At 43.3% G+C, this 25,547-nt stretch overlaps 1 long non-coding RNA gene across 1 annotated transcript in view; it reads right to left on the bottom strand.

The window, feature by feature from the left end:
* Positions 1 to 664: 664 nt before the first annotated feature.
* Positions 665 to 25,547, bottom strand: part of LOC127297467 (uncharacterized) — a 40,971-nt gene continuing 16,088 nt past the window's right edge. The window contains exon 3 of the long non-coding RNA XR_007849216.1: positions 665 to 753. This is a non-coding gene — a long non-coding RNA (uncharacterized lncRNA). The remainder of the gene's footprint in view (positions 754 to 25,547) is intronic.

Raw genomic sequence — 25,547 nt, forward strand, 5'->3', positions numbered from 1 at the left:
CTCGTCAAGTTCATGTCTACTCCTGATTTTCATTTGTATCGATTCATCATCATGTGTTGCTTTTTTCTCCGACTTAAACGAATATTCAATTGTTGTCTCAGTGATTTTGCTGGACTTAAATGTGCAAACTAATTACCTCAGTGAAGGACCCACACAACTCATGGGCCATATAATCTAACAGTGACATAATCCTTTAGAAGTCATTAATATAAGATGAAAATTAATTGATAAAAGACTATCCTTACATACGAATCTAATTTGGCAAATAACAAGTATGTCATTCTAGTCTAGCAAAACCCACATACCATCCAGAATACAGTCATAGGAGTCTCAATAAATGACAGTCACGACAGTATATATTTTCAGTTTACAATTAGAATTTGACAATATATTATCTAGCCTCAAATCCTATAATAAACATTAGCTGCAATCAGATAAGAGGTAAGACCATAGAGACAGTAGTAAATGAGCATGCACCTTAAACTGGAAACGGGAAATTTTTGAAGCTGCTAGTGGCTCAACAGAATATAGTAGAAAAAATCATGATGCCATCCAAAGGTGTGCATTTTTCAACCAATGTTGTGAAATGGAGTTGGACATATTTTTAAGGTCAACAGATGTCAAATATCAGAATCTAAACTCGAACGCAATGATACACAATTAATGAGATGCTGCCATGTTCGCGTTGCCACTGCATGAACTTGCTTGCCTCATCTGTCTTTCCCTCTGGGAGCTGAGTACTTATGCCGTCCCCTGCTATTCTTTTGATTTCAGAAAACAACGATAGTTGGTAACAAAATTGTTATTTCTATTATAAGGTAATCTGACAAACGATTGTCAAATTTTGTCGGCCCTGTTAAATCTTGCACTACTGTAACATACACACCTAGTCATGCTTAGCGGCACCCCAAAAATTATACTACTGTACATATCTGAATAGTTTTTCATGTTGGAGATATGCCCAAGAGGCAATAATAAAAGTGGTTATTATATATCTTTGTGTTTATGATAAATGTTTATATACCATGCTATAATTGTATTAACCGAAACATTGATACATGTGTGTTATGTAAACAACAATGAGTCCCTAGTATGCCTCTTAACTAGCTTGTTGATTAATAGATGATTAGTTTCATAATTATGAACATTGGATGTTATTAATAACAAGGTTATATCATTGTATGAATGATGTAATAGACACACCCGATTAAGCGTAGCATAAGATCACGTCATTAAGTTATTTGCTATAAGCTTTCGATACATAGTTGCCTAGTCCTTTCGACCATGAGATCATATAAATCACTTATACCGGAAAGGTACTTTGATTACATCAAGCCACTGCGTAAATGGGTGGTTATAAAGGTGGGATTAAGTATCCGGAAAGTATGAGTAGAGACATATGGATCAACAGTGGGATTTTTCCATCCCGATGACGGATAGATATACTCTGGGCCCTCTCGGTGGAATGTCGTCTAAATGTCTTGCAAGCACATGAATAAGTTCATAAGAGACCACATACCACGGTACGAGTAAAGAGTACTTGTCAGAAGACGAGGTTGAACAAGGTATAGAGAGATACTGATGATCAAACCTCGGACACGTAAAATATCGCGTGACAAAGGGAATTGGTATCGTATGTGAATGGTTCATTCGATCACTAAGTCATCGTTGAATATGTGGGAGCCATTATGGATCTCCAGATCCCACTATTGGTTATTGGTCGGAGAGAGTTCTCAACCATGTCCACATAGTTCGCGAACCGTAGGGTGACACACTTAAGGTTTGATGTTGTAATAGTAGAACTTGAATATGGAATGGAGTTCGAAGTATTGTTCGAAGTCTCGGATGGGATCCCAGACATCACGAGGAGTTCCGGAATGGTCCGGAGAATAAGATTCATATATAGGAAGTCATTTTATAAGTTTGAAAATGATCCGGTGAAATTTTGGAAGGTTCTAGAAAAGTCCGGAAGAATTCACTTTGGAAGGCGGAGTCCCGGTGGGACTCCACCACCCATGGCCGGCCAACCCTAGAGGGGGGAGTCCAAGGTGGACTCCACCAAGGGGGCCGGCCACCCCCCCACATTGAAGGGTGGGAATCCCACTTGAGGTGGGAGTCCCACCTTGGGTAGGTTTTCCTACAACATGGAAGGTTTTGGGTCGGGGTCTTATTCGAAGACTTGTAGTCCAACACTTGGGGTTCCACCTATATAATGAGGGGCCAAGGGGAGGGGGCCAGCCACCAGAACACCACCACCTTGGCCGCACCCCAAGGAGGCCGGCCACCCCCTCTCCCCAAACCCTAGCCGCCCCACTCCTCCCCCTCTCCCGCAACGCTTAGCGAAGCTCCGCCGGAGATCTCCATCGCCACCGCCACCACGCCGTCGTGCTGCCGGATTCAAGGAGGAGCTACTACTTCCGCTGCCCGCTGGAACGGGGAGGTGGACGTCGTCTTCATCAACACCGAACGTGTGACCGAGTACGGAGGTGCTGCCCGATTGTGGCACCGTCAAGATCTTCTACGCGCTTTTGAAAGCGGCAAGTGATCGTCTACCGCAGCAACAAGAGCCTCATCTTGTAGGCTTTGGAAATCTTCAAGGGTGAGTCTCGTTCATCCCCTCGGTGCTCCCATCTTCTATATTGCATCTTGGCTTGGATTGCATTCTCGCGGTAGGAAATTTTTTGTTTTCTATGCAACGAATCCCTAAAGTGGTATCAGAGCCGTGTCTATGCATAGATGGTTGCACGAGTAGAACACAATGGTTTTGTGGGCGTTGATGCTTATGTTGTCTTTAGTTTGAGTACTTTGCATCTTTGTGGCATAGTGGGATGAAGCGGCTCGGGCTAACTTTACATGACCGCGTTCATGAGATTTGCTCCACGCTTGACATGCAACTTGTATTGCTTAAGTGGCTTTGCGTGTGTCTGTCTCTCCTACTATAGTGAAGATTCAATTTACTCTTCTATTGACAACACTAGTATCACCGTTGTGGTTCATGTTCGTAGGTAGATTAGATCTTACTCGAAAACCCTAAACCACGTAAAATATGCAAACCAAATTAGAGACGTCTAACTTGTTTTTGCAGGGTTTGGTGATGTGATATGGCCATAATGTGATGATGAATATGTATGAGATGATCATTATTGTATTGTGGCAACCGGCAGGAGCCTTATGGTTGTTTTTAAATTTCATGTTGAGTAGTATTTCAAAGTAGTTGTAATAGTTGCTACATGAGGTGAACAACCATGAAGACGGCGCCATGGACCTTGACGCTACGCCGACGATGATGGAGATCATGCCCATTGATGATGGAGATCATGTCCGTGCTTTGGAGATGAAGATCAAAGGCGCAAAGACAAAAGGGCCATATCATATCACATATGAACTGCATGTGATGTTAATCCTTTTATGCATCTTATTTTGCTTAGATCACGACGATAGCATTATAAGATGATCCCTCTCACTAAAATATCAAGATAATAAAGTGTTCATCCTTAGTAGCACCGTTGCCAAGACTTGTCATTTCGAAGCATCTCGTGATGATCGGGTGTGATAGAATCAACAAGTGCATACAACGGGTGCAAGCCAGTTTTGCACATGCGGATACTAAGGTGGTGTAAGAGCAAAATTCATACCCCAAGTTTTGTGTGTTTGATGACAACACTTGAGTAATCTCACCGTGTGCCTTGAGTATCATTGTTAGATTTGCAAGTACACGGTGACCTCGCCGGACACGTCAAGATCAGAAGACTGAAGCGTAGTTGATAGGTTTTCCGGTTTTGTGTGTGTTTAGCGAGGTAACAAAGTTGGAGAGAAAAAGGGAAGAAAACCAGTTTTAGCCAGGCCGGTACTACCGGTACCTGTAGCGGTAGTACCGCTACCCCTATAGGTACCGCCCTCGGTACCGCTCTGAGTTCTGAGCCGTCTTTGTCCCCCAGTACGAGTTGCGGTACCCCCTGCAGTACCTGGGGCGGTAGTACCGCTCACGAGCTGTAGTATCGCTCCAGGTACCGCTTGAGGTACCGTAACGCGTTACGGTCGTACCACTCCGGTACCGCCCTGGTACCGCTCTGGATCCAGTAAGGTCTGGACCCTATTGCGGTACCACGAGCGGTACCGCGGGCGGTAGTACCGCTCTGTGTCCTTTGACCAGATCTGGGGGGATTTCGAACTCAGGGCGGTAGTACCGCTTGCTCCAAAGCGGTAGTACCGCTTAGGCCAAAACTGGGCATAACGGTTGGATTTGGAGGAGCCTATTTAAGGGCCCCTTCTTCCCCACCCGATTTTATCTCTTCCCCTTCTCTCTCCTCCATTGTTGCTGAGCTTAATCCTTGAGGATCTCCTTCCCCCTCCAACCAATCTTGCCCTAATTTTGAGGATAGGTGGAGGAGACCCCGATCTATATTCTACCAAGAGAGATTTCACAAATACTAGCTATTCCTTAGTGGATCTTGGTGGTAGGGTTCCTTTGGTGGATCTTGGAGAAGAGTTCCTTTGGTGGAGCATTGGGGAGTTCCTTTGGTGGAGCATTGGAGAGTTCCTTTGGTGGAGCCTTGGTGAGTTTCTTGGTGGAGCATTGGAGGAGTTCCTATGGTGGAGCATTGGTGATGGGTTCCTATGGTGGAGCATTGGAGATGAGCAGCTATGGAGTCTAGCTTGGTGATGTACTAGCTCCATAGGGTGTTGGGAGCATCCTTGTGTGTGTGGAGCTCGCCCCAACCTTGTGAAGGAATCACCGCCTCGACCGGTGCCTTAGTGGAAGAGGGAGAGCACTTCTGTGGAGCTCTCTCGAGGAAGAGGGTGAGGCCTTCCTTCGTGGTGTGGCCGCCTAGTCTCTTGTGTGAGACTAGCACCTCCTCAACGCAGACGTACCTCCTTTAGTGGAGGGAACTGCGGGAAACAAACCTCGACTCGCCTCGCGTCCCCCTGGTTGTCTCGCTCCTCACTATGTTTATCTTGTTGATTTCTTTACTTGTTGCACATGCTCTTGCTTCATTGTAGGATCACCCCCATTGCTAAAAGTCACACATTTACCTTCCGTTGCATAAAACTTGAAAAATACTAAAAATTGCCGTAGTGCCATTGTCAACACCCGGAATTTTAAGCCCGGATGCCTATTATGTCATACGTCGCAATCCCAGGAATATTGTTGTTGTGAGGCATAATAGTTAAGTATCACAGTCATCATTCATTACAAACCATAATGTCTTACAAATTGGAATCACATGATCCATATTACACGAATAGTTGATCTATTGATCAACGAACAAACACAAGTTCATAGCGGAAGCGTAAGATACAAGGACTCTTTAGTCCACAGGCCAACGTCCGACGTCAGAAGATTCCTAGTTGTCGTAGGCGTCCTGTTGGTCGTCTCCTTGTTCATCTTCATACTCTGGCCATTTGAATAGCCAGGGACAAAGCCGTGAGTACTTCAAGTACTCGCAAACTAATACTAATGTAAGTGCTAGACATTTCTAGTAAGGTTTGCTAAACTCTAGTTTCTTTGCATAAAGCCAATTTTAGTTCACAAGTATTTGAGTAAAAGCTTATTCATATGCCAACTAACTCAAGTGGGAACAGTAGTGTCATTCCCACCATTCAAGTGGTGATTTCAATTCAATTCACCACAAGTCTTTTCACCAACTCATTTCAACATCATTTTCAAAGATATGACATCGGAAACTGTATGGCCTTTCCAACCGTCCGTAACCGTGGACGCGGCTATTCGAATAAATTTACACTCTGCAGAGGTTGCACACTTGTGCCACAACATTTGATTTCATCCGTCGGGATTTCCCCGAATCATCGTAACACAGTACGCGGATCATCAACCATAACCTTTCACTTACAAATCCTAGTATGAGCACCTCTCCCCATGAGCTTGGCCTCCCAGTGAAGACCAACTGTCAACCTGGGAACTGCACAGGGCTTGGCCGTACAATTCACCTCAATCCACATCATTTCTCAACAACGGAGGCAGCCTCGGCATAACCCCTATGACGTGTGTTCAGAGGGAACCCATACTAAGACGCATAAACTTCCAGTTAAGCCCTACCCATAATCAGGTATTGTGGGGGTACTCAATAATTGGAAAGGTATCGCATTCAAACCAATATCATGTTTATCAAAAATCACCATCTTCTCTTTGTCATATTCACTTTCAAAAATCATTCAATGGAATGCTTCATCATTCCAAGGTTTCAAATTCCATTCAAGTCACATTGTTCCCATCTAGAGTAGTCAAGTTTTATTCATTAGCACTAGCTCTAAATCATGAGGGGTGCTACCTTGCTTTGCTTCATGGAGACTAACTTTACTACTCTAGTGAATTTCTCTATTTTGACCCAAGTTAACTATAAAAGTAACTTCTTGAGAAAACAAGTAAAACTTGTAAGGTATAAACTTGGGATAGGCTTATGTAAGAAAAGATAAGGTTTATGGTGCCTTGCCCCAAGGGGCTTTGCACTTTGCAAGAATATTAGCTTGCCTTGGTAGTTCTCAAAATTCTCCTCCTCCTCCTCTTGGTAGCAACCTTCTTCTTCCGTGTACTCTCCGGTGCTAGCGTCTAAATTTGAATACGAGTATAATTACTCACTAATTCAATGGCTATTCCATACATCACATATAATCACACAAACTATTCTAGGCATACAATTAATTTAATTTGGGTGCATTGTTTGTGTGGCTTGGGGAGAATTTACTTCTTTTTATTTAATATGTGAATGATAGTTTCCATAGGGTTCTTGAGGAATAATTTCCTCTCATTGAAATCTTCTTAAGATTTAATTTCTCAACAATCATACATGAACTTATATTGACCTAAGTCAAACCTTCATGATCATCATTTGAGAAAATGATTTAAATGGGGTAGATCACCTCATATCATTTCATAATACTATATATGATTTAAATCTCTAAGTAATTCATATAAGAGAGTTTGGGCCAGGGGTCCAAACATCACATGAATTCATTTGAGACAAGGTTTAAATGAAGTATAAGACTTCATATGATTTATGTAATACTTTTGGACAATATCAACTACATACACTAGCCATATTGTCCATTAATTAAACTAGGGCATGATCATGCAAAGTGACCACACCATTTTCTTGCATAAACAATTAGTGTAAGTCAAATGTGAGCTATTAGAGTTGGAATTAACTTAATATCTATTTTGGTTGATTTTTTAATAATTATTTGAATAGGGAAAAGTCCCTGTCTTCTTCTTTTTATCAGATTAATTCTACAACTAATATTTACATGGGACCAGTGGCATTCTTTAGATCTTTTTACTAGCTTTCCAACCATATAAAATTCATTGAATTTGGTTAAGCCAATTTGAATCTATGGATTTTCAAAGTTTGGGCAGTATTGAAATTATTTGAATTTGATTAAAGGCAGTTTGAATTAATGGGGCCGGCGGGAAACGAAACTGGGCCAAATTTGATTTCAAATGGCCCAGTCCAGCCCAGCCACGGTCCACAGACGCGCGGCGTGCTGACAGGGTGGGGTCCGCGCGTCAGCGACTCAGCGCTACCGAAGCGGTACGTTTTAAACAGAGGCGTTGGATTAGAATCTAATCCAACGGCGCTCGTTCATCGTCGTCGCCGGCGAGAGGGGTTCACTGGCGCGGCGGCACTACGGGGGTCGGAGCGCTCACCGTGGCTCCAGCTAGGGTGGGCAGTGTGCTCGGGGACGATGTTGACGACGGCGAAGCTCCTGGTACCGTCGGCTCGTCCTGGGGCGGCTCCAATCGACGGCGAGCTTCGGCGGCGATCACGGGCAGTGAGGCTTCGATTGGGTGGCGTCAGTGGGCAATGTCGACGGTGGAGTGGCTCTGGTGGTCGAGTGAGGAGAGGGGAAGGCGATGGTGTGCTTGGATTGACGCAGGGAGGTCTCCTTTTATAGGGACGCGAGGGTGCTGCGGGGCCGTGAAGAGGTCGACCATGGCGCGGCTGCTCCGGTGGTCTATCGAGCTAGGCGAGGGTGCAGGTGGGTTCGTGGCGTCACGGTTGTCCTCTGGGTGGCGACAGCTAGGGTAGGGGGTGGCTGGTTTGGTCGCCTCGCTTCCGCGTCTGCCGCGGCGTTCACGGAAGCATGTCGTCGTCTCCGGTGCCGGCGGTCACGGGTCATGGTCGAGGGCATGTCTGGCGGCTGCGTACGTGTGCGGCGGTGCTCAACTCGTGGCGAGGTGGTCCAGGGCGTGCTCGAGGTGGCCAGACAGCGCGTGTCCAGGGCGCGTCTGCGGCGCTCACTCGCGACGTCCTCGGCATGGCGTGGCCACCACTGGGCGCGCGTTTTCCGGCGAGTCCACGGCTTCTACGGCGAGGTGGTCGATGCTAGCTGAGGTAGAGAGGTGAGGTGGAGCTGCTGCACACCAGGGCCAAGGTTGGGGAGCAATGGAGAGAGGGGGAGGTTGTCGGGTTGGCGACATGGCCGGCATGGCCATGTCCTAGCCTTGCTCCTCCTCTCTCTTAGGGTTTCTATTTGGCATTGATGGTTAGAGGGGGCAGGGGAACCAGTAGTGTGCAAATGGGGTGGTTAGGGTTAGAGTAGATCACTATAGCTAATAGTGTCAAATAGTCACATAGATGCTATTTGTGAATTTTGTTTAAATTTGATTCAATTCAAATGGTTGCAAGTGTTGAGTGGTGAGTATTTCATTTAGTTAGAAATGACCAGAGGTGATGGAGTGTGGTGGTGGAATTGTTAAATTCAAAGTTTGGCAAATTTGGCTAAGTGTGAGATTGTTGCACATATTAAAATGTTGCAACTTTGGTTGAGCATAGCTAATGATCAAGAAAGAATTTGGCATGGTGATCTTTACAAAAAGTGTTCCCCTTGATGTTGACTTGGATGTGGTGCAAAGAGTTAGCAAGGTTTAGTTTGAAAATTTTGAATTGCAAGGGCTCAAAGTAGTGATCAGACTATAATTGGCAGATTTGACCATTATCATATGTGAGCAAGTTTTGTATTTGAAATCCATTTGATTTGTGATTCTTTGAGTCCAAAAGTTGTAATAAGTGTTTAGTAACATTATTCAACTAATGGTGAAGACCAAATTTGTCTAGGGTCAAAATTTATAAAAATGCCATAGGGCATATGTGAGGGTTTTAGGGTTTTTCATTTATTTGATTTCTTTCTCTTTTTGATTTATTTGGTTGGTGATCTTCTCATGATCACCTTAGGGTTTTAGGGTTTAACTTATACACCTAATAACAATCATCATGGCATATCAATCAAATGCACAAGTCCTATGCATGGCACTATATGCAATTTAAAAAGTTTTTGTTTGTTTGAAATTTTGCTCTCTGGAATTCTTCTAACTTTCTTTTATTGAAAATTTGGGATGTTACAAACATTCACCCCCCCCTCTTGTTCGCTACGATCCGTTCAAGTGGTATCAGAGCAAGGTTTTCTTGCTCGGGCTTTACCGCCTAAGAAATGGCCGAACAAGAGACGGTTGTGAATGGGTCACCTTCCCTTGAGCCACCCGCTCCATCATCTCCCATCGATAGCACTACGGCTACGTTGGATGACCTCAAGAAATTGGAGTCATCCATCGTTGCCCAAATGAAGGCAATGATGATGGAGTTGGTGGTTCAAAAACCAAACCCTCCACCAATAGCAAGTGCCAAGGTTCCGCCACCAAAAGCTAACACCCTTCCTCTTGTTGATTTTGTCGCGGAAGTGACAAAAGATTCACAAAAGGAAGGGGTTGGGGATACCGGCACTTCATCAAAAGGGAAGGATGATGACACACCGGTAGCGGAACGTCAAGGGGGTTATCATGCGGTGCCACCACCAAATGATTACACCATTAACGTTCCGATACCGATGCCGCATATCTTGTCGCATGGTTCTCCACCGTTACTCGAGTCAAACAACTTTGAGAATTGGCAATTCTTAATGCGTTCACATGTGCGCAGCGCTTCTACCGAGCTTTGTTGTATCATCGAGGAGGGCTATTCACCACGAGATCCCAAGAAGATGACAAGAAGAGATGTGGTGGATGACCAACTCAACGCCACCGCCATCAACATGATTCATATGGCCATCTCCCCCAAGGACCGCGCTCATATCCGCTCGATCAAGACCGCCAAGGAAGCATGGGACAAACTTGAGAAGCTCTTCCTCGGCAATGCAAGCATCCAAAGCTCTCGTTTTGATGAAGTGAACAACATGGCCGACAATTTCGTCATGATTGAAGGAGATACCCCCGAAGAGATGTATCGGCGCCTCATCGCTCTTGCCGTACAAATGCAAGATCTTGGAGCAACGTTCGTGGATGACCATTGGGTCAAGCGCAAGTTCTACAATGCTCTCCTCCCTTATGAGGAAGTGAAGTTGACAGCCATCCGCCAAAATGCCTCTTTCCGTGCTATGACATCCGATGAAGTCCTTAGCGAAGTCATTGCTTTGGACATCTCCAAGAAGAATGCGGAGGATCTTGTTGCTCGCGCCCACAACTCACGCAAGCCCAATCTCGCGTTGAAGATGAGGGTGCATGAAGCTAGTGAAAGTGATGAGGATCCCGTTGAGTGGGGTTCGGATGATCTCAAGTTCAACTACCATGAGCACATGGCTCTCGCCGCCAAGAAGTTTTGGGATGGAAACATGTCACCAAGCACAAGACCAAGAAGATCACGTGATTCTCCAAGAAGACCCTCCAAGAGCCCAAGAGAAAGGACAAGGGGAAGAACATGCTACAATTGCAGTGACAAGAATCATTTTGTCGCGGATTGTACGTTTGAGAGAAGAGAAGATCATGGTGGAAGGCTTATCCCGAAGGATAGGTACAAGCCACACTCCAAGGGATTCTCCAAGTTCTCCCCAAGGTCCGATGACGACAAGGTCTCCTCCAACAAGAAGCCTAGAGCCTTCATCATCCGTGAAGAGTACACCTCTGATGAAGATGGGGAGCATGAGGACAAGCACTCCAACAAGGAAGGAGAGGGAGTGGCCGCCATCGCCATTTCCACTCCCTCTACCTCCCTCTTCGATTCTCCAAATGAGAGCCTCGTCACCAACAATGCACGGTGTCTCATGGCAAAGGTATCCACGGAGGTAAAATCCCATTCCAAACCATCATCCTCTACTAATGCCTTATATATTGATGATGCCACTAGTCTCACCGTTAAACGTGAGATTATGGGTTTGGATTCCTTGGATTCTTTTCTCACTAACATGAAGGGAGACACCAAGATTCATGTTGGGGCTCTCTTAGCCCAACTTGGTGCGGCACAAGATCTAATCGAGAAGAGGGAGAAGTTGGAGAGGGAAGCGGCCTATGAGCTTGCCAATCTCAAGGAGGAGCTTGATGATGAAAGAAACCTTCGCATGTCTCTCGAAGCTAGTGTCATTGTGCTTGAAGACAAGAATGAAGCTATTGTTTCACATCTCACCAAGGATCAAGACCATGCTCTTGAGTTGGTTGGTGACCTCAAGAAGAAGATGCTCTTGCTCGAGGAAGCCAACAAAGCAAAAGACGATGAAGACCCCGATTCTTCCCATGATGAGCTTGTGGATCAAGTTACTTCCTTGAGGAGGCACAATGCTCTCCTCTTGGAAGTCAATGCTCTTCAAGAAGAAGCCTTGGATGAGTACTATCGCTTGTTCAAGGAGAAGACCTCTTGTTGCAACCATGAAGAAGAAATTGCTGCTCTTGAGATCACCGAGGCCAAGCTATTGAGTTTGAGTAGCAAGCAAGAAGAGTCGTTGGAGGAGTGTCTCCGTATGAGCAAGGAGAAGGATACATGTTGTGATCATGAGGAGCAAATTGCCACCTTGAAGAGAAGGGAAGTCAAGCTCATGGAGATCAACTCTATGCAGGAAGAAACATTGAAGGAATACTTTCCCTTGAGCAAGGACCGCGCATGTTGCACTCATGAAAGCAACATTGCCAAAATGGAGAATGACAAGCGCTTGCTCATGAAGTTGAACGCTCTCCAAGAAGAAGCTTTGATGGAACACTGATACGTCTCCGACGTATCGATAATTTCTTATGTTCCATGCCACATTATTGATGATATCTACATGTTTTATGCATACTTTATGTCATATTTATGCATTTTCCGGCACTAACCTATTAACGAGATGCCGAAGAGCCAGTTGCTGTTTTCTGCTGTTTTTGGTTTCAGAAATCCTAGTAAGGAAATATTCTCGGAATTGGACGAAATCAACGCCCAGGGGCCTATTTTCACACGAAGCTTCCAGAAGACCGGAGAGCTAACGAAGTGGGGCCACGAGGTGGCCAGACACCAGGGCGGCGCGGCCCAGGTCTTGGCCGCGCGGCCCTGTTGTGTGGGCCCCTCGTGACGCCCCTTGACCTGCCCTTCCGCCTACAAATAGCCTTCGTCGTGAAACCCCCAGTACCGAGAGCCACGATACGGAAAACCTTCCAGAGACGCCGCCGCCGCCAATCCCATCTCGGGGGATTCAGGAGATCGCCTCCGGCACCCTGCCGGAGAGGGGATTCATCTCCCGGAGGACTCTACACTGCCATGGTCGCCTCCGGAGTGATGAGTGAGTAGTCTACCCCTGGACTATGGGTCCATAGCAGTAGCTAGATGGTTGTCTTCTCCTCATTATGCTTCATTGTCGGATCTTGTGAGCTGCCTAACATGATCAAGATCATCTATCTGTAATGCTATATGTTGTGTTTGTTGGGATCCGATGAATAGAGAATACTATGTTATGTTGATTATCAATTTATACCTATGTGTTGTTTATGATCTTGCATGCTCTCCGTTATTAGTAGAGGCTCTGGCCAAGTTTTTGCTAGTAACTCCAAGAGGGAGTATTTATGCTCGATAGTGGGTTCATGTCTCCGTGAATCTGGGGGAGTGAGAGAAACCTCTAAGGTTATGGATGTGCCGTTGCCACTAGGGATAAAACATTGATGCTATGTCCGAGGATGTAGTTATTGATTACATTACGCACCATACTTAATGCAATTGTCTGTTGTTTGCAACTTAATACTGGAAGGGGTTCGGATGATAACCTGAAGGTGGACTTTTTAGGCATAGATGCATGCTGGATAGCGGTCTATGTACTTTGTCGTAATGCCCAATTAAATCTCACAATACTCATCATATCATGTATGTGCATGGTCATGCCCTCTCTATTTGTCAATTGCCCAACTGTAATTTGTTCACCCAACATGCTATTTATCTTATGGGAGAGACACCACTAGTGAACTGTGGACCCCGGTCCATTCTTTACATCTGAAATACAATCTACTGCAATACTTGTTTTACTGTTCTCTGCAAACAATCATCATCCACACTATACATCTAATCCTTTGTTACATCAAGCCGGTGAGATTGACAACCTCACTGTTTCGTTGGGGCAAAGTACTTTGGTTGTGTTGTGCAGGTTCCACGTTGGCGCGGAATCCCTGGTGTTGCGCCGCACTACATCTCGCCGCCATCAACCTTCAACGTGCTTCTTGGCTCCTACTGGTTCGATAAACCTTGGTTTCTTACTGAGGGAAAACTTGCCGCTGTACGCATCACACCTTCCTCTTGGGGTTCCAAACGGACGCGTGCTGTACGCGTATCAAGCAGATTTTCTGGCGCCGTTGCCGGGGAGATCAAGACACGCTGCAAGGGGAGTCTCCACATCCCAATCTCTTTACTTTGTTTTTGTCTTGCTTTACTTTATTTACTACTTTGTTTGCTGCACTAAATCAAAATACAAAAAAATTAGTTGCTAGCTTTACTTTATTTACTGTCTTGTTTGCATACTCTATATCAAAAACACAAAAAAATTAGTTACTTCCATTTACTTTATCTAGTTTTCTTTATTTACTATTGCTAAAATGAGTAATCCTGAAGTTGAAGTTCGTTCGTTTAAGCAACAAGGGGGAGAATGTTTAAAAGATGCTTGGTATAGAATTAGTGATGCCCATAATAGGTGCGCTAAGAAACACTCCACCACTATCCTACTCAGGAATTTTTATGTTGGTATCTCTAGCTGGAATAGGTATGTTCTTGATCGTCTCGCGGGAGGTAACTTTCTAAGTACCCCTGCTTTAGAAGCTAGTTGCATTATTGAGAGTCTATTTGGAATACCACCTGTTAATGAAGTTAAAATTGAAATATCTCTTGAAGATGTCATGAAAAAGTTGGAGACCATAGAGCAAAATCTTCCAAGTATTGAGACTAATTTGGGAGCATTACTTGATAGCACTGAAAAACTTGATAAATCTCTAGGTGGAATTAATGAGAGAATTGCCATCTTAGAAACTCGTGCTATTCATGATAATCAAACCCAAAGGATTAGTGAACTTGAAGAAGCTATGGGAACATTGGGTTCAACCTTTTCATCTATAAAGTTTAGAGAGAAACCTTATGTGGGTAAGGAGCAAAAGTTCATGTATGTCTCTAAGGGGCCTAAACCAAAAAGCTATTATAGGCCTAAAATTGATAAAGCTCTTAAAACCACTATAGATAAGGGAGCATCTAAGACACCCAATGGGACAAATTGTGAAAATTATGATGCTTCGTCTCTTGATAACACTTGATATACACTTTCTGCGCCTAGCTGAAAGGCGTTAAAGAAAAGCGCTTATGGGAGACAACCCATGTTTTTACTACAGTACCTTTATTTTATATTTGAGTCTTGGAAGTTGTTTACTACTGTAGCAACCTCTCCTTATCTTAGTTTTGTGCATTGTTGTGCCAAGTAAAGTCGTTGATAGTAAGGTTCATACTAGATTTGGTTTACTGCGCAGAAACAGATTTCTTTGCTGTCACGAATCTGGGCCTAATTCTCTGTAGGTAACTCAGAAAATTATGCCAATTTACGTGAGTGATCCTCAGATATGTACGCAACTTTCATTCAATTTGAGCCTTTTCATTTGAGAAAGTCTGGTGCCTCAATAAAATTCGTCTTTACAAACTGTTCTGTTTTGACAGATTCTGCCTTTTATTTCGCATTGCCTGTTTTGATATGTTCGATGGATATTTCGATTCCATTGACTTTCAGTAGCTTTGTGCAATGTCCAGAAGTGTTAAGAATGATTATGTCACCTCTGAACATGTAAATTTTAATTGTGCACTAACTCTCTAATGAGTTCTTTTGAGTTTGGTGTGGAGGAAGTTTTCAAGGATCAAGAGAGGGAGATGATACAATATGATCAAGGAGAGTGAAAGCTCTAAGCTTGGGGATGCCCCGGTGGTTCACCCCTGCATATTTCAAGAAGACTCAAGCGTCTAAGCTTGGGGATGCCCAAGGCATCCCCTTCTTCATCGACAACATTATCAGGTTCCTCCCCTGAAACTATATTTTTATTCCATCACATCTTATGCACTTTGCTTGGAGCATCGGTTTGTTTTTGTTTTTGTTTTGTTTGAATAAAATGGATCCTAGCATTCTTTGTGTGGGAGAGAGACACGCTCCGCTGTTTCATATGGACAAGTATGTCCTTAGGCTTTACTCATAGTATTCATGGCGAAGTTTCTTCTTCGTTAAATTGTTATATGGTTGGAATTGGAAAATGATACATGTAGTAATTGCTATAATGTATTGGATTATGTGATACTTGGCAATTTTTGTGCTCATGTTTAAGCTCTTGCATCATATACTTTGCACCTATTAATGAAGAAATACATAGAGCATGCTAAAATTTGGTTTGCATATTTGGTCTCTCTAAGGTCTAGATAATTTCTAGTATTGAGTTTGAATAACAAGGAAGACGGTGTAGAGTCTTATAATGTTTACAATATGTCTTTTATGTGAGTTTTGCTGCACCGCTTCATCCTTGTGTTTGTTTCAAATAGCCTTGCTAGCCTAAACCTTGTATCGAGAGGGAATACTTCTCATGCATCCAAAATCCTTGAGCCAACCACTATGCCATTTGTGTCCACCATACCTACCTACTACATGGTATTTCTCCGCCATTCCAAAGTAAATTGCTTGAGTGCTACCTTTAAATTTCTAATCCTCTACCTTTGCAATATATAGCTCATGGGACAAATAGCCTAAAAACTATTGTGGTATTGAATATGTACTTATGCACTTTATCTCTTATTAAGTTGCTTGTTGTGCGATAACCATGTTCCTGGGGACGCCATCAACTACACTTTGTTGAATATCATGTGAGTTGCTATGCATGTCCGTCTTGTCTGAAGTAAGGGCGAATTACCACTCATTTAATGGTTAGAGCATGCATAATGTTAGAGAAGAACATTGGGCCGCTAACTAAAGCCATGAATCATGGTGGAAGTTTCAGTTTTGGACATATATCCTCAATCTCATATGAGAAAATTAATTGTTGCTACATGCTTATGCATAAAAGAGGAGTCCATTATCTGTTGTCTATGTTGTCCCGGTATGGATGTCTAAGTTGAGAATAATCAATACCGAGAAATCCAATGCGAGCTTTCTCCTTAGACCTTTGTACAGGCGGCATAGAGGTACCCCTTTGTGACACTTGGTTAAAACATGTGCATTGCGATAATCCCGGTAATCCAAGCTAATTAGGACAAGGTGCGGGCACTATTAGTATACTATGCATGAGGCTTGCAACTTTTAAGATATAATTTACATAACACATATGCTTTATTACTACCGTTGACAAAATTGTTTCTTGTTTTCAAAATCAAAGCTCTAGCACAAATATAGCAATCAATGCTTCCCTTTGCGAAGGGCCTTTCTTTTACTTTTATTGTTGAGTCAGTTCACCTATCTCTCTCTACCTCAAGAAGCAAACACTTGTGTGAACTGTGCATTGATTCCTACATACTTGCATATTGCACTTGTTATATTACTTTGCATTGACAATATCCATGAGATATACATGTTATAAGTTGAAAGCAACCGCTGAAACTTCATCTTCCTTTGTGTTGCTTCAATGCCTTTACTTTGAATTATTGCTTTATGAGTTAACTCTTATGCAAGACTTATTGATGCTTGTCTTGAAGTACTATTCATGAAAAGTCTTTGCTATATGATTCATTTGTTTACTCATGTCATTTACATTGTTTTGATCGCTGCATTCATTACATATGCTTACAATAGTATGATCAAGGTTATGATGGCATGTCACTCCAGAAATTATCTTTGTTATCGTTTACCTGCTCGGGACGAGCAGAAACTAAGCTTGGGGATGCTGATACGTCTCCGACGTATCGATAATTTCTTATGTTCCATGCCACATTATTGATGATATCTACATGTTTTATGCATACTTTATGTCATATTTATGCATTTTCCAGCACTAACCAATTAACGAGATGCCGAAGAGCCAGTTGCTGTTTTCTGCTGTTTTTGGTTTCAGAAATCCTAGTAAGGAAATATTCTCGGAATTGGACGAAATCAACGCCCAGGGGCCTATTTTCACACGAAGCTTCCAGAAGACCGGAGAGCTAACGAAGTGGGGCCACGAGGTGGCCAGACACCAGGGCGGTGCGGCCCAGGTCTTGGGCGCGCGGCCCTGTTGTGTGGGCCCCTCGTGACGCCCCTTGACCTGCCCTTCCGCCTACAAATAGCCTTCGTCGCGAAACCCCCAGTACCAAGAGCCACGATACGGAAAACCTTCCAGAGACGCCGCCGCCGCCAATCCCATCTCGGGGGATTCAGGAGATCGCCTCCGGCACCCTGCCGGAGAGGGGATTCATCTCCCGGAGGACTCTACACCGCCATGGTCGCCTCCGGAGTGATGAGTGAGTAGTCTACCCCTGGACTATGGGTCCATAGCAGTAGCTAGATGGTTGTCTTCTCCTCATTATGCTTCATTGTCGGATCTTGTGAGCTGCCTAACATGATCAAGGTCATCTATCTGTAATGCTATATGTTGTGTTTGTTGGGATCCGATGAATAGAGAATACTATGTTATGTTGATTATCAATTTATACCTATGTGTTGTTTATGATCTTGCATGCCCTCCGTTATTAGTAGAGGCTCTGGCCAAGTTTTTGCTAGTAACTCCAAGAGGGAGTATTTATGCTCGATAGTGGGTTCATGTCTCCGTGAATCTGGGGGAGTGAGAGAAACCTCTAAGGTTATGGATGTGCTGTTGCCACTAGGGATAAAACATTGATGCTATGTCCGAGGATGTAGTTATTGATTACATTACGCACCATACTTAATGCAATTGTCTGTTGTTTGCAACTTAATACTGGAAGGGGTTCGGATGATAACCTGAAGGTGGACTTTTTAGGCATAGATGCATGCTGGATAGCGGTCTATGTACTTTGTCGTAATGCCCAATTAAATCTCACAATACTCATCATATCATGTATGTGCATGGTCATGCCCTCTCTATTTGTCAATTGCCCAACTGTAATTTGTTCACCCAACATGCTATTTATCTTATGGGAGAGACACCACTAGTGAACTGTGGATCCCGGTCCATTCTTTACATCTGAAATACAATCTACTGCAATACTTGTTTTACTGTTCTCTGCAAACAATCATCATCCACACTATACATCTAATCCTTTGTTACAGCAAGCCGGTGAGATTGACAACCTCACTGTTTCGTTGGGGCAAAGTACTTTGGTTGTGTTGTGCAGGTTCCACGTTGGCGCTGGAATCCCTGGTGTTGCGCCGCACTACATCTCGCCGCCATCAACCTTCAACGTGCTTCTTGGCTCCTACTGGTTCGATAAACCTTGGTTTCTTACTGAGGGAAAACTTGCCGCTGTACGCATCACACCTTCCTCTTGGGGTTCCCAACGGACGCGTGCTGTACGCGTATCAAACACTTCCGGGTGAACAAGGCAAAGGAGGTCCAAGTGTTTGATATTTGCCATCCACATCCGGAGCATGAAGATGAAGTCAATCGCTTGAAGGCCAAGGTTGATAGACTCCAAGTTCAAGCCAAGTACTTGGAAGGAATCATTGAAGCAAAAGATGGAGCCAAAGAGGGCTCGAGCAATGAAGGAGGAGTGGCTATCAAGCCAAAGAGGAAGAGGAAGAGGAGGATCAAGAAGAAGATGGACAAGAAGAACATGGAGACCAACCGTGAAGGGAGCAATGCTAGCTCAAGAAGGGATGGAGTATCCAACTCCACCTCGACGGGTTTCGCCGGCTCTAACAACCCTTCTCATGTTCTTTTTGTTGATTACTATGGACATATTCGTGCTTGCTTTATTGGTCCTCAAAAGGACAATGTTGATTGGACTATTTGGGTTCCCAAACCCCTTGTTACTAACATGCTAGGACCCATTGAAAAATGGGTACCTAAATCCAAGACTTGATTCCTTGTAGGACTATGCTTCCGGTGGCGCTAAATGGGTGGTTGATAGTGGAGCCACAAGTCATATGACCGGAAGCAAGGATATTGTTGTCGACCTCGGGCCTTCTCTCTCTACCGTTTCATATGGCGACAACACGTGCTCTAAGGTATTGGGTCTTGGCAAGGTGGTGGTAACACCCGACATCTCACTTGTGAATGTCCTCCTTGTCGAGACCCTTGGTTACAACTTACTCTCCGTTCATCAAATTGCTCGTATGGGATTATGCACATTCTTTGATGAACATATGGTGGTCCTCTTGTGGAGCAAGACACTCAATGTAGCTTTTGTTGGATATGTAGAGAACGGTTTGTATGTTGTTGATTTCTCCGGAAAGACAACGTCTTCCGCTCTTTGCCTATTCGCCAAAGGTGACAAGGGTTGGTTATGGCATCGCCGACTAGCCCATGTCAACATGAGGACTTTGCAAAGTCTCCACAAGGGTGGCCACATTCTCGGACTAAAAGAAGATGTCTCTTTTTGCAAGGATCGTGTTTGTAGGGCTTGCGTACAAGGAAAGATGCATGGAGCTCCTCACAAGGCCAAGACTATTATCTCTACCACAAGATGCTTGGAGCTCCTACATGTTGATCTCTTTGGTCCACCATCTCATGAAAGTCTTGGAGGAAAGAAGTATTGCCTCGTCATCGTTGATGACTATTCACGCTATTGTTGGGTATTCTTCTTCAAGTACAAGAGTGAGACTCAACGGACCATGATGGAGTTTGCCAACCAAGTTCAACGCAAGTACGACAACAAGATTCTCGCAATAAGGAGCGACAATGGAACGGAGTTCAAGAACTACACATTGGATGACTTTCTCGGCGAGGAAGGAATCGAACACCAATACTCCACGCCATATACTCCCCAACAAAATGGGGTCGCCGAAAGGAAGAATCGAACCTTGATCGAAGCCGCTCGAACCATGATGATGGAATACAAGTCCAACTACAATTTTTTGGGCGGAAGCTATCTCTACCGCTTGCCATGCTACTAATCGCCTCTACTTCCGCAAAGGTCTTGAGAAGACACCATATGAGATCCTCACCGGTAACAAGCCTAATGTGTCATACTTCAAGGTCTTCGGATGCAAATGCTACATACTTGTCAAGGACACGCGCCTATCCAAGTTTGATTCAAGAGCTCAAGAAGGAATTTTCGTTGGCTATGCTACGGATTCTCACGCCTATCGAGTCTTCAACAAGTCAAGTGGACGTGTTGTAGAATCTTGTGATGTGTGATGGCGTGTAACTCACACGTTCGTTGGGAACCCCAAGAGGAAGGTATGATGCGCACAGCAGCAAGTTTTCCCTCAGAAAGAAACCAAGGTTTATCGAACCAGGAGGAGCCAAGAAGCACGTTGAAGGTTGATGGCGGCGGGATGTAGTGCGGCGCAACACCAGGGATTCCGGCGCCAACGTGGAACCTGCACAACACAACCAAAGTACTTTGCCCCAACGAAACAGTGAGGTTGTCAATCTCACCGGCTTGCTGTAACAAAGGATTAACCGTATTGTGTGGAAGATGATTGTTTGCAGAAAACAAGAGAACAAAGATTGGCAAGAGATTGTATTTCAGTATAGAGAATTGGACCGGGGTCCACAGTTCACTAGAGGTGTCTCTCCCATAAGATAAACAACATGTTGGGTGAACAAATTTCAGTTGGGCAATTGACAAATAAAGAGGGCATGACCATGCACATACATATTATGATGAGTATAGTGAGATTTAATTGGGCATTACGACAAAGTACATAGACCGCCATCCAGCATGCATCTATGCCTAAAAAGTCCACCTTCAGGTTATCATCCGAACCCCCTCCAGTATTAAGTTGCTAACAACAGACAATTGCATTAAGTATTGCGCGTAATGTAATCAGTAACTACATCCTTGAACATAGCACCAATGTTTTATCCCTAGTGGCAATAGCATATCCACAACCTTAGAACTTTACATCCGTCCCAGGATATCAATGGAGGCATGAACCCACTATCGAGCATAAATACTCCCTCTTGGAGTTACAAGCATCTACTTGGCCAGAGCATCTACTAGTAACGGAGAGCATGCAAGATCATAAACAACACATAGACATAACTTTGATAATCAACATAACAAGTATTCTCTATTCATCGGATCCCAACAAACGCAACATATAGAATTACAGATAGATGATCTTGATCATGTTAGGCAGCTCACAAGATCCGACAATGATAGCACAATGGGGAGAAGACAACCATCGAGCTACTGCTATGGACCCATAGTCCAGGGGTAGACTACTCACACATCACTCCGGAGGCGACCATGGCGGCGTAGAGTCCTCCGGGAGATGATTCCCCTCTCCGGCAGGGTGCCGGAGGCGATCTCCTGGATCCCCCAAGATGGGATCGGCGGCGGCGGCGTCTCTGGAAGGTTTTCCGTATCGTGGCTCTCAGATGCGGGGGTTTCGCAACGGAGGCTTTAAGTAGGCGGAAGGGCAGGTCAAGAGGCGGCACGAGGGGCCCACACCACAGGGCCGCGCGGCCAAGGGGGGGGGCCGCGCCGCCCTAGGGTGTGGCCACCTCGTGGCCCCACTTCGTCTCCTCTTCGGTCTTCTGGAAGCTTCGTGGCAAAATAGGACCCTGGGCGTTGATTTCGTCCAATTCCGAGAATATTTCGTTACTAGGATTTCTGAAACCAAAAACAGCAGAAACAAAGAATCGGCACTTCGGCATCTTGTTAATAGGTTAGTTCCAGAAAATGCACGAATATGACATAAAGTGTGCATAAAACATGTAGATAACATCAATAATGTGGCATGGAACATAAGAAATTATCGATACGTTGGAGACGTATCAGCATCCCCAAGCTTAGTTCTGCTCGTCCCGAGCAGGTAAAACGATAACAAAGATAATTTCTGGAGTGACATGCCATCATAACCTTGATCATACTATTTGTAAAGCATATGTAGTGAATGCAGCGATCAAAACAATGTATATGACATGAGTAAACAAGTGAATCATAAAGCAAAGACTTTTCATGAATAGCACTTCAAGACAAGCATCAATAAGTCTTGCATAAGAGTTAACTCATAAAGCAATAATTCATAGTAAAAGCATTGAAGCAACACAAAGGAAGATTAAGTTTCAGCGGTTGCTTTCAACTTGTAACATGTATATCTCATAGATATTGTCAACATAGAGTAATATAATAAGTGCAATATGCAAGTATGTAGGAATCAATGCACAGTTCACACAAGTGTTTGCTTCTTGAGGTGGAGAGAAATAGGTGAACTGACTCAACAATGAAAGTAAAAGAATTGTCCTCCATAGAGGAAAAGCATCGATTGCTATATTTGTGCTAGAGCTTTGATTTTGAAAACATGAAACAATTTTGTCAACGGTAGTAATAAAGCATATGTATCATGTAAATTATATCTTACAAGTTGCAAGCCTCATGCATAGTGTACTAATAGTGCCCGCACCTTGTCCTAATTAGCTTGGACTACCGGATCATCACAATGCACATGTTTTAACCAAGTGTCACAAAGGGGTACCTCTATGCCGCCTGTACAAAGGTCTAAGGAGAAAGCTCGCATTGGATTTCTCGCTATTGATTATTCTCAACTTAGACATCCATACCGGGACAACATAGACAACAGATAATGGACTCCTCTTTTATGCATAAGCATGTAACAACAATTAATAATTTTCTCATATGAGATTGAGGATATATGTCCAAAACTGAAACTTCCACCATGGATCATGGCTTTAGTTAGCGGCCCAATGTTCTTCTCTAACAATATGCATGCTTAATCATAAGGTGGTAGATCGCTCTTACTTCAGACAAGACGAACATGCATAGCAACTCACATGAAATTCAACAAAGAGTAGTTGATGGCGTCCCCAGTGAACATGGTTATCGCACAACAAGCAACTTAATAAGAGATAAAGTGCATAAGTACATATTCAATACCACAATAGTTTTTAAGCTATTTGTCCCATGAGCTATATATTGAAAAGGTGAATGATGGAATTTTAAAGGTAGCACTCAAGCAATTTACTTTGGAATGGCGGAAAATACCATGTAGTTGGTAGGTATGGTGGACACAAATGGCATAGTGGTTGGCTCAAGTATTTTGGATGCATGAGAAGTAATCCCTCTCGATACAAGGTTTGGGCTAGCAAGGCTATTTGAAACAAACACAAGGATGAACCGGTGCAGCAAAACTCACATAAAAGACATATTGTAAACATTATAAGACTCTACACCATCTTCCTTGTTGTTCAAACTCAATACTAGAAATTATCTAGACCTTAGAGAAACCAAATATGCAAACCAAATTTTAGCATGCTCTTTGTATTTCTTCATTAATGGGTGCAAAGTATATGATGCAAGAGCTTAAACATGAGCACAACAATTGCCAAGTATCACATTACCCAAGACATTATAGCAATTACTACATGTATCTTTTTCCAATTCCAACCATATAACAATTTAACGAAGAAGAAACTTCGCCATGAATACTATGAGTAGAGCCTAAGGACATACTTGTCCATATGCTACAGCGGAGCGTGTCTCTCTCCCATAAAGTGAATGCTAGGATCCATTTTATTCAAACAAAACAAAAAACAAAAACAAACCGACGCTCCAAGAAAAGCACATAAGATGTGATGGAATAAAAATATAGTTTCAGGGGAGGAACCTGATAATGTTGTCGATGAAGAAGGGAATGCCTTGGGCATCCCCAAGCTTAGACGCTTGAGTCTTCTTAGAATATGCAGGGGTGAACCACCGGGGCATCCCCAAGCTTAGAGCTTTCACTCTCCTTGATCATGTTGCATCATACTCCTCTCTTGATCCTTAAAAACTTCCTCCACACCAAACTTAGAACAACTCATTAGAGGGTTAGCGACAATAAAAATTAACATGTTCAGAGGTGACACAATCATTCTTAACACTTCTGGACATTGCATAAAGCTACTGGACATTAATGGATCAAAGAAATTCATCCAACATAGCAAAAGAGGCAATGCGAAATAAAAGGCAGAATCTGTCAAAACAGAACAGTTCGTATTGAAGAATTTTATCAAGGCACCAGACTTGCTCAAATGAAAATGCTCAAATTGAATGAAAGTTGCGTACATATCTGAGGATCACTCACGTAAATTGGCATAATTTTCTGAGTTTCCTACAGAGAAAACAGCCCAGATTCGTGACAGCAAAGAAATCTGTTTCTGCGCAGTAATCCAAATCTAGTATGAACTTTTCTATCAACGACTTTACTTGGCACAACAAAACACTAAACTAAGATAAGGAGAGGTTGTTACAGTAGTAAACAACTTCCAAGACACAAAATAAAAACAAAGTACTGTAGGTAAAAACATGGGTTGTCTCCCATAAGCGCTTTTCTTTAACGCCTTTCAGCTAGGCGCAGAAAGTGTGTATCAAGTATTATCAAGAGACGAAGTATCAACATCATAATTTGTTCTAATAATAGAATCAAAAGGTAACTTCATTCTCTTTCTAGGGAAGTGTTCCATACCTTTCTTGAGAGGAAATTGATATTTTATATTACCTTCCTTCATATCAATGATAGCACCAACAGTTCGAAGAAAAGGTCTTCCCAATATAATGGGACAAGATGCATTGCATTCAATATCCAAGACAACAAAATCAACGGGGACAAGGTTATTGTTAACGGTAATGCGAACATTATCAACTTTCCCCAAAGGTTTCTTTGTAGAATGATCAGCAAGATTAACATCCAAATAACAATTTTTCAGCGGTGGCAAGTCAAGCATATTATAAATTTTCTTAGGCATAACAGAAATACTTGCACCAAGATCACATAAAGCATTACAATCAAAATCTTTAACCTTCATCTTAATGATGGGCTCCCAACCATCCTCTAGCTTTTTAGGAATAGAGGCTTCGCGCTCTAGTTTCTCTTCTCTAGCTTTTATGAGAGCATTTGTAATATGTTGCGTGAAAACCAAATTTATAGCACTAGCATTAGACTTTTAGCAAGTTTTTGCAAGAACTTTATAACTTCAGAGATGTGGCAATCATCAAAATTCAAACCATTATAATATAAAGCAATGGGATCATCATCCCCAATGTTGGAAAAAATTTCAGAAGCTATATCACTGCAGTTTTAAGTTTTAGCGCTTTCAGTGCTTTTGTACGCTTTGCACTAGGAGTAGAAACATTGCCAACACCAATTATTTTACCATTAATAGTAGGAGGTGCAGCAACATGTGTAGCATTAGCATTTCTTGTGGTGGTAATAGTCCAAACTTTAGCTACATTCTTCGCTTTAGC

The sequence above is a fragment of the Lolium perenne genome, chromosome 1 (assembly GCF_019359855.2).
Source record: "Lolium perenne isolate Kyuss_39 chromosome 1, Kyuss_2.0, whole genome shotgun sequence".
NCBI lineage: Eukaryota > Viridiplantae > Streptophyta > Magnoliopsida > Poales > Poaceae > Lolium > Lolium perenne.